This window comes from Colossoma macropomum, unplaced genomic scaffold, assembly GCF_904425465.1.
Source record: "Colossoma macropomum unplaced genomic scaffold, Colossoma_macropomum, whole genome shotgun sequence".
In the NCBI taxonomy this organism is placed as follows: domain Eukaryota; kingdom Metazoa; phylum Chordata; class Actinopteri; order Characiformes; family Serrasalmidae; genus Colossoma; species Colossoma macropomum.
The window spans coordinates 225,001-232,460 of NW_023494793.1; positions in this window are offsets into that span (position 1 = coordinate 225,001).

Genomic DNA, 7,460 nt, shown 5'->3' on the forward strand with positions numbered 1-7,460 from the left:
AAAGAACATACTTAAAATATGCCATTTTTCTGCAAATTCAAAACATACCGAGGAAAAACATGCTAAATAAAATGTGTCTGAACTTTTTATGGGCCACATAAATGTTTCCTAATACGTTAAATTCAGTAAATAAACTGTAACTGTGTATTAAAATGTGCAGAAGTGTGTCTCTGTAGAGGATTTTTAAAATTACTCACACTTAGACAATCAACACAAGTTGGGGTTGCTAATTATCAATTTGTGCTGACCATCCTGAATGCTGGACATGCCTCTCAGCCTATATTAACCCCTCCCTCTCCTTTTCCCCCCTCTCCCCTCATTACTATAGCTAATGGAACCCAAACTGGAGGAGGGTCTGGAGCGGCATGCCAGACGTGTGGAGATCCAGGTCACTTCCAGAACGAGTGCCCAGTAATGGAGGTAGACTAGGAACCAGAGGGTGAACCCCAGTGGAAATGTGCCTTCATTACAGCTCGAAATGTTTGTCCAAACTCAGTTATACTTTCCCAAATATCTGTTTGAATTCAGGTTCAGGTCAAATATTCAGGTCTTTCAAAGCGTGTCATGCACCTTTATCCGATTTTGATTGTCACCATTCCGTTCATGCTGTAAACCATGATGAGTTAATTTTTTTTACATACCTTGCTTACGTGCCTTACGTGCCTGAGAATGAGCCCTCTTAGCCTCTTTGCACTTAAAACGTTTTAATATTGCACATAAATTGAACCATCACCATTTTATTGTCAAGGTTAAATGCTAGCACTGTTATGAAGCAACAGGTTTTGGTACAATAAATTCCAGCTGCTGTTCATCCAATGAAATGTGGTCATTGTCTTCAAAAAAAATGGACAAAGCAGAAGTGACCACTCAAAACAGCTGCTGTGACTATATCTAACGATTACTACACGCCTTAACAAATTAAAAAAGGGGAATTACATCAATTTTTCAAAAATGTTGTATAACTCAGTGTGTGAAATGTAATCAGAGAGATTCAGAGCGGTTTGGTGTGAAATGGTTCAGATCTCTTTACAGTGGTGGTGATAGGAACCAGGGGTCGCCATGACTACAACACAGATATAGACATTTTATTTACTATCCAGAACCACCAGTGAACCTACACGAGTCTTCTGAGTTTATATGAATGTTGATGATGGAAAATAGTGGAAAATCTGAAATAATAAGTTTTCTTTGGGGACTATTTTGCCTCACAGCGCCCTGCATGTATCCCTCCACCATGAATGGAGTTTAAGTTCTCTAAACTATCATAAAACAGTGTCTCAGTCATCAGGCAGTGAATTCATAACCATTTCATGTAGGAACTTTCTGTGAGGGAGCTTTCAGAGGTGGACGTCTGGTTCCTATCACCACCACTGTGAACAGTTCTGACTCTGTAAGTTTATCTAGAACAGAGCGTTTCACACCAAACCACTCTGAATGACTCTGTTTACATCTTAACCATTAACTGTGCAAACAGCTGTGGAATTCCATTCCATAAATCCAGATGAACAGCAATAGTAACCTTAAGAATAGCTGGTAAGATATTCATCTGTGGTTCTGTTGACCCTTTTGACCACTTTGGAGCCGTTTATCCTGCTGAGACTGAAAGCCTTACCTCAGTCCATACTTTTGGTACACGTGTTTTACACTCTGTTCTCAAGCACAACACACTGTATATGTTTAATTTGATTGTTTATCTGTTTTTTTTTCTGACAATTTTTCTTAGACTGCTGATGTTAGACACTGACCCCCGTTTTCTGACCCCAGTCCCTTAATCTCATTGCTTTATTGTAATTCTGTATTGTAATACTGCACCATCTAGAGGAGAATGGGTCCGTTTTGATATCTTGTCATTGCATAATATTATTCAAATAAAATTGAATTGGATTTCACACAGCTGTGTCACTTTGTCATCTTTACACAGGGTCAAGTGTTAATTAAATGTTTCCTGAGCACCTCAGGGAGCTCTGAGCCTCATACATCAAAACACACTTTCTTATCAGAATGTGTCCAGAATAAGGTCTTCAGTTTGGTTATCTGGGCTTCGAGTGAGAGGTGAGGCTTGATTTAGTCAGTATCATCAGGATTTTTACTTTTTATTGTCCAGCTTTCACATGCACAAAGCACCTCAGGAAAGACCACAGCCTGGACAGTTCTGAGCTTTGTTAGCAGAATCATTACATTTGGTGTTTCTTGAAGATCTGCTTTTTCTTAAAGATCTGTTCCTCTCAAGCTCCTTCATTGTTCTTCTGCTGAGTTCCAAGTAGAAGTTAGTATTTGGGCACATGTGCGCATGTGAGTGGAAACTCGAGAGAGTCCTTAATCATGGGTGGAGTTTCCTCTCAGGCCAGGAAGCATCGTAGCTAGAGCTGCCACCCGTGCAGGATCTTACACAAAGTGGAGGCTATTTTGTGACCACCAAATGAACTGGAGAGGTAGTGTGAGTTTTGTTAGTTTTTGATTCTTGACAGGCTGACAGTCCATCACAGGGCAGATACACAGGCATATACATTCGACAGCCAATCAGTCTTTGAAGAAAACAGACAGATGCTAATGTAACCCACCCAAGAGAAGAAAAAAAAGTTATAGCAGATTTATTTTTATATAAATATTTTTACATTTGTTTTTTTATCTGTCAAATTCTTGATATTAAAGAAAAAAGGTCTGTCTACTATTTACTAAAAACGGGCTAAAATAAAGAGCGTGTTGAGATTTGTTGCAACGCACAGCAACATGTGATCTCAGTGAGCCCCGTTGTGAACGAGCGGGAGTTGCATCGTTTGAGCTCCTCAGCAAACGCTTAATTTCACTCCTTCAGACTCACTTATACTGTCATTTTGTGAAAGGTGAACCCTCTAAGCTCTACTAGATGAAATATTTTTGTGATAGGTAAACGTGTTTTACAGGACTGCTCTTCTGTGCTCATGATCCTGGATGCTTGCTGATGGCATATGGCTGGACTGCTAAGGATTACTTGTTCAGAAGGTTCCCAGAGGGGACGTCATCCGCATTCTTTGTTTTTTTTTTTCTCTTCAAATAATTTTTTTAACCTGCAGGTAACATTTTTTTTGAAGGTCTTTAGACAGTTTTTTTTTTTTTTCTTTCATGTTTTTTGACACTATACGAGACGGCTAGACGGAACTAAAGGACAGCACCACTGTGCTATACATACACAGTGAACACAAAGTTCTCTGTTTCTTCTTTTGTGCACAAGGTTTTCCTTGTGTCCCAGGTTACACTAACTCTAAGCTATCTCAGCTCATGTTACTAGATTGGCCTTTTTCAGCTCAAAGCGTCATAGCTTTATTTCATTCAATCTGTGTGAATATAGAGTAAAATGAACATGATCCTGGCGTTTTTGGGCTCTCCCTGACAGCATTCTGTAGCAGCGCTCTGCTACATGACAACGCGGCAGGCCTAGTGTGCAATGACCTCCTACACTTGTTGTAAACGCAATAGCCCTTCATGCACTGTCGTTTCACTAACAACAAACTCAGAGTTAGTCTAAAAATCCACAGGTTATGACTTAAACTCCTGTTGGCCGCACCATTCTGTGCTTTCCCTCTATTCCTGAGAGGATTCTCCAACTTTTCCATTGTCAGGACCCTCATATACAGCTACTGCTTAATGACGTCAAATAAGCTTCAATACAAACGTCCTTAAGCTTTCAGTCCAGCTTACTCAGTTTTACCGTTCTCTCAATCAAGTGCAGAGGCTCTCACCTTCAGTAGGAACACATTCATACAGTTCATCAACATTTAGTTGGACATTATGTCTCTCATTTAAATCTGTTCTGATCTCGTCAGTGAGCTTATTGCCATAAACTCTGATCATCTCCCTGCTTAATTAACATAAAACAAGCTTGTTTAATAGAGAAAGTGATGCTGGTCAGCACCACAGCAGCCCAGCAGACGTACTTGGAGTATATTGTATGTACATCTAGACCAGAAGCTGAACGTGGGGGCCCAAAGAGACATTTGCAGGACAGACAGTGATAGTTTTGCTCTTATGAGTCACTGAGAAGTTCAACTTTGGATACTGAATGTAGCTTTAAAGCTCTTTCATGGTTCTGTGAGGTTGAGGATCCTGTGTAGCTACACATCATTAAGAAGTCCTGCATTTCTGCTGCTTCAACTCCGTCTTTAAATTGTCTGAGGTGGATCTGTTCCTCTCTCCTGTCTTCTTCTAGGGTGGAGCTTAGGAGAAACAACAGGTGAACTGTCAGTGGATTTCTTCACTGGCTGCAGAAACTGCTGAATAAATGAATGAACAGCTCCACACAGTTCTAGTTTACTTTATTAGCAGAGCTGCAGAGTTGAGTTCTGGTTTGGTTTCTGGGAGATGACGCTGAGCTGCTCGGTTCTGCTGTAGAGTCTGGTACATCAGTCTGAACTGCAGTATTCTTGTCGGGTTCTGTTGTGTGGTTAAGAATCTGACTGTGGTGCTGTCGGTTAGGTTGGTTTGGATTAGAAAGAGAAGGTTCTCAGGCCGTGTTCGGGTTTGGATCAAAATATCAAACTCCATCTCACTGAGAACAAAAACAGGTTCTCAGATATAAATATTAGATTGTAATCCAGGTGTTTGTTTACTGAGCTTATGAGGGAAACCTGTCTCACATCCTTGTTAAGTATTTATTAACAGAAGAGTCTAACATGCGGAACGGAACGCCCTTCACCACAGCAAGCCCCCCACATACGCGGAAGATGAGGGAGTAAAAATGAAGCGGAATTTTTTGTGCTTTGTTATCTCACAGATAAGACAAGTTTAACTTTGAATTTCAGTTATTACTGTGGAGAGAACTTTTATTCCACATATTCATGAAGATTATCTTGGAAATTATTCATGTTTTGTAAGGTAGAACAGTTTCACATCCTTGTTAAGTTTTTTTTAGAGGAGTCTGATTAACAAGGAAAAGTGGACGCACAGTGGTGAGAACTACACCTTTTCAGATGTTCATGAAGACTTTAATAGACATTATTTACATTTCCTTTGATTTACAGTACTGCCATTCACAGCGAAACAGTCCAGCCCAAATTCTAATTATTGCCCTGCCTGACTCACAGAGCACTTTCAAAACTCCACACATTTCAAAATTATCCACATATATTCGTCCAGAAACAGCATGACGATCGTTTTGTGTGTCCTCTGTTGGCTCACAGATAAAATGAGTTTAACTTTGAATTTCTGTCAGTGTTAAGCAGCTAGAAGGTCTCAAACAGCAGCACACGAGGTCACGTTCTAAAGAGATTCTAACACAGATGTGAAACAAAGTCACTGAAATGGTTACAGAGCCACTGCTGAGGCTCTGAGACTCCAGAGAACCACAGTGAGAGCCATTATCCACAAATGGAGAAAACCTGGAACAGTGGTGAACCTTCCCAGGAGTGGCCGGCCTACCAAAATTCCACCAAGAGCGCAACGGCGACTCCTCCAGGAGGTCACTAAAGAACCCAGACAAACAGCTAAAGAACTGCAGGCCTTGCTTGCCTCAGTTAAGGTTAAGGTACATGATTCCACAATAAAAAAGGTAAAAATGGCAGGTGCCAAGAGTTTTGAGGCCCCATTACATCTGGCGTAAAGCTAACGCTTCTTCCACCATAAGCACATCAAACCAGCAGTGAAACACGGTGGCATAATTGATGGATCCATGAATTTTGCTCTCTATCAGGAAATCCTGAAGGAGAATGTCCACCTGTCAGTTCGAGTGCAGTTGGGTTTTGCAGCAGGACAGTGATCTGAAGCACACAAGCAAGTCCACCTCTGAATGGCTCAAAAGAGACAAAATTAAGGTTTTGGAGCAGCAGAGTCAAAGTCCCGACTTGAATCTCACCGAGAGGCTGTGGCAAAACCTTAAATGGGCAGTTCATCCGATGTAGCCAAATTAAAGCAGTTCTACGAAGAAGAGTGCGGCCAAAATTCCTCCACAGCGATGTAAAAGACTCAACACGAGTAATGACAAAGGCTTGACTGCTGTTGTTACTGCTGAGGGCGGCACAACCAGTTATCAGGTTTAGTGGGCAATTACTTTTTCACATGGGCGATATAGGTTTTGAAAAAATCTTTTTCTTCAATGAGTGGAATAAATTTCTTATAATAAAATTATCTGGATAATCTGAAACAGTTAAATGTGACAAATTAGCAAAAATAGAAGAAATCAGAGCAATCAGAGGGCAAATACTTTTTCACAGCACTGTATTAAGTGGGATTCTGGAGAAAGGAGAGAAGCTACTGAAGTTAGCCTCCTATTATTTGAGTGCAGTGAGATACAGAAAAAAGAGTACGGCATCGGGGGAGAATTACCGGCCAAACAAACCACAAACAAAATCAAACTAACTCAACCTGCCTTCCTGTTTCACTCACATAGACTCACTTAGACTTCCTCTATCAGTCTTACAGAAACCACCTCACAGAGGCTAAAACCAGAGAACTTGTAGAGGAGAATTACACTCTGCAATATTCTCTGGGTTTCTTGAACACTAGAGGGCGCTTCCGAGTGAGTCCAAAATGAATGGTCTGATATGGAGCATCCATCCATCCATCCATCCATCCATCCACCCACCCATCATCTAAACCGCTTATCCTTCTGGGTCGCGGTGGGGCGCTGGAGCCTATCCCAGCTGTCATTGGGCAGAAGGCAGGATACGCCCTGGACAGGTCGCCAGTCCATCACAGGGCAGACAGACAGACATACACAGTCACACACACACTCACCTCACTCACACCTAAGGGCAATTCAGCATGTCCAGTTGGCCCGACTGCATGTTTTTGGACTGTGGGAGGAAACCGGAGTACCCGGAGGAAACTCACGCAGACACGGGGAGAACATGCAAACTCCACACAGAAATGACCCTGGTCACCCGGCTGCGAATTGAACCCAGGCCAGTCTTGCTGTGAGGCGACAGCGCTACCCACTGCGCCACCATGCCGCCCCCTGATATGGAGCATTTGAGCAAAATCATAGTTTATAAATGCTGAAACATTTTTAATGTAAAAGAATTCATTCATTTCCTGAAAACAGAGCAGCATAAAACATTTTAACACCGCTGTTATATTTAAAGAGCATTTAAACTCGAGCTATAGGAGTTTAAAACGGCGCCTCATGTACATTAATGACATCAGTGACATGAACAGCCAATGAGCTGCTCAGCTCACCAACTAATCAGCACTCAGTAGCAGTAATTTTAAAAATTTAATTTTGAGTTTAGAGTTTTGGGAAGCATATTGAAGTGCCAACACTCTAATAAGCACCAGAGCCCAGCACAGGACACAGCTCACTTTAACAACTTTGGCTCTTACACAATTCATCTCTTTGAAAGGAGGCAATCTGTCAGTCAAATGCTGAGCAAGTATTAAAGTATTTCTGGCGCCACAAGTTCAGGGAACTCCAATTCCCAGAAACCCTCAGGCTGATTAGGTCCAACCTGGCACACCTGTGGACTCCTCTACTTAAGGCCTGGCAAACA